General features: G+C 40.2%; 1 pseudogene; it reads right to left on the bottom strand.

The window, feature by feature from the left end:
• Positions 1-1001: 1001 nt before the first annotated feature.
• On the bottom strand, positions 1002-2079 carry LOC148013695 (uncharacterized; annotated as a pseudogene).
• Between the last annotated feature and the right edge of the window lie 1301 nt (positions 2080-3380).

The raw sequence follows: 3380 nt of genomic DNA, 5'->3' as shown, positions 1-3380 counted from the left end.
TAGTGCATCTTTGACCTAGCTCACTTCTTGTGAAGTTTAAGGAGTCATGGATTGACCCAGCCCACCCCACATCCTAGTTCCATATAGAGCTGCTTGCTGCAACTATTAATTGCAAGAGAATAGAATGGAATCCTTTACGATTAAAGTAATCCTCATGGTTCTCCTTTGGAGCAATGATAGGAATACGTGAGCCATCAATTGCTCCAACGACATAGGGGATACCTCTCAAGGCCTCAAATTCCATGGCTAACTTCTCAAATCGAGCTTGAGATGGCCACTTGATATATGCATCCCTTAAGCCCAATTTGAGGATGGCCTTACAAAAGTCTATGACTATGCCATAAGCAATGCTCTTTGCACACCCATGCAAATCTACTAAGACCTCTAATGGTGTGCCAGAGGCCAATCTATGAAGAGCAAGACAAACACGTGTACTAATACTTAAAGTGGCTCGCATATTAGTAGTTTTCTTTTCCATTTGTGGAGCAAGTTTACCACACAAGCAATGAAAAGTCTCTCTGCTGATGCGAAGTCATTGCTTAAACATACTTGCTGAGCAAGAACCTAGCAAGTAATGTTCAAGAAAATGTTGTGGACGTGCATAAGCCCAAGCCTTTCTATGCTCATGGCCCTTCATACGATTAATTGTCTTTGCAACATTTCTTGAATGGCCCATACACTGAATTAGATGCAACCGCATTTGTAGCACGGCCTCATCAATGTGCATATGGCTAGGTACAAGAAGTTCTGTGATTGCCAAGGAGCACAACCATGCACAAAATAAGGCCATATTTTTGGAGATTACCATTATAACCTACATGCACACATCTATGTTAGTTAGAAGAATTATTCCCTTGTATTAGGTCTTCAATACACACATATATATTAGTGAGATTAAATATTCCCTTATGCTATTTTTTATAGCAGGCATTGATAGCACAAGCTAACTATTGACAAGTTAATACATTAATAAAGATTCAATCATTACAAGTTATTTTGACTTATTTATTAGCTTGATCAAGAAATCCAACCATGGTAGCTCGGAATTGTGCAAGGATATCTAGGCACCTATTCTCTATAGCCTCTTGTTGAAGTGAGGTCTCCTTGAGATGATCAAGAAGTGCTCGACCAGTTTTGGCCATGTTAGCCAAAGAATCTTCACATTTAGGAGTGGTGTGACGAGATGAAGACAAAGATGGTTGAACTTTGCTTTGGTTTGATTGAGAATCTCCCTCAATAGTTGTCTCATCCCCCATAACATCCACATTATGGTTAGAAGTGGTAGATATCGCATGGGAGACACAATTGACGAATGATCTATTATGATAGTATTCATCCACTACATCATACCACTTGCAAGTGTGATGCATGCCGTTTCTAGACACTAAATTATGAGCCTTATCAATCCTGTATTGACCTAATACTGTAGTCCACCTTTTTCGACATGCTTCAACGTCTTTGTCAAAGTCATGGTAAGTAGAAGACAATTTGTCCACTACTTTGGCCCAAGGTTCACACCTTGTTTTTGGGGGTTTCCAAATTCCTCATTCATGCCGCCTCGAACATGAATGAGTTGGTCGACCCAAAAATCCTTCCACTTGCCTTTCCCCTTGGTGTCATTGTCATCATCATTGATGAGGTCCACTACACCTTTCTTCTTTGGGATACGTTGCTTCTTTGATGAAGCATATTTTGTTACTTCATTATCGAGCTCTAAGGCCTGCTTCTTTGAAGGTTTAGCACAAGGTTTGGAGGGTTGCAAAGCCATTGGGTTCAGACTAGGACCATTCTCCATGGTTTGTGAAGCAGATAAAGATGCTCGAGGAGAAGGGCTCCGTGGTTTAGGAGGTGCTTGAGGAGAAGAGCTTGGTGGTTTAGGAGCCAAGTGTGTTTGGGGGGGGGTGTTCTAAAGAAGAAGGGGAAGGTAAGTGAGGGGGATGTTAACATGGTGGTGAAGCCATTGGGTGGCATGGAGAAAGGAGAGGTTGAGAAGGGATAGTAAGTGGATTGAGAGAATGTGGATTGAGAGATAGCGTTCTCTTCACCATCAACATGGGAATCGAATTGGCATTTGTCCATATTACCTAAAAATAAAGGAAAAAAGGGAGCCAATTAATAAAGGGGTAGAAATATCCACTTATGCGCTTGGATATATGGGCTTGAAAAGTAAAGGTACCTTCGTGTCACACCTACATTTGTGCATGCACCTATAAACATAAGAAGATACTTTCAAGAAGGTAATATATATATATATGCTTTGGAAATGATACACGTATGGTGGCATGCTTTACCTTCAAGTGACTAACGCTGAGCTTTGTAAACTCCAAGGGAAACTTCAAGAGAAAGAAGAAGAAATGTGTGACAATAAAGTAAAGGGTTTCCTTTATAGTGCTACAAAGGACATTAGAATATTCAAACATTGAAGCTATTAGTTTGATTTTTTAACGTTGGGATCTCTCAAACGTTAAAAATCAAGCCGTTTATGTCAAATCATTATTGTTAATAGGCTGGCAAATGCTAGCCTATTAGATTCTCAACGTTCGGGCGGAGGGGGGGTCGGAAGAAATTGAGATGGTTTTGGGGCGTGACGGTGTCGGAGGGGTTTTTGTCGAAAGGTCAAATCCACCGGGGATCAGAGGTAGAAGAAAGTAGAGATAGGAGATGGAAGAGAAGAAATAGAATAGACAAGAGGTAAACACGACAAATACAAATCACAATGAACTGAATCAATATGTATTCAAAGAACCTGGAATCTTTGCACTACTTAGAAGCAATCTCCAGGCATTAGATCTTGTGGAGCTTCTTCGTAGAACAAAACATGCATCAAAATTACAGCTCCTTCTTTGCTACTTGGAACCCAAATCTGATGGCTTCGTTAGCTCCGAAAGGGGGGTAAAACTTCAAGATACTTGATCACAAATCTCCTAAATCACTCGTTCTTCTTCTTTTCGTTCAAAATACAGTTTTCAACCTGTTTAGAACGATCGTGATGTGCGTGATTTCATTCGTATGTTTTTTAAAATGAAAATCCCATAACTGACTGAAAAAGCCACTTGTTTTTTACATGCCATCCTAATCTAGAAGCTTTTCTAAATTTTTTGGATTTTTACAATAAATAATATAAAAAATAGACTAAAATGATCCAAAAATCTAATATTTTTGGATAATCCATGCAACTCATTCTACTACTATTAACTCAGATCACATTGACTCTCCTGATCACTAAGAAGTCAGAGCTTTACACACCGTGTCCGCGTAGTGGCACAACAATAGAGACACGTGATCACATATACCTGCCGCACCATCTAAACACTCTTACACACGGTGTCACGACTCCTAGTTGGGTGGGAGACGGCAGCACACGGTCTGCCGTCTCTGTC

The sequence above is a fragment of the Lygodium microphyllum genome, chromosome 26, assembly GCF_053477565.2.
Source record: "Lygodium microphyllum isolate KBCC chromosome 26, Lygodium_microphyllum_v1.1.10, whole genome shotgun sequence".
Lineage (NCBI taxonomy): Eukaryota > Viridiplantae > Streptophyta > Polypodiopsida > Schizaeales > Lygodiaceae > Lygodium > Lygodium microphyllum.
This window is presented reverse-complemented; position numbering and strand designations above follow the sequence as displayed.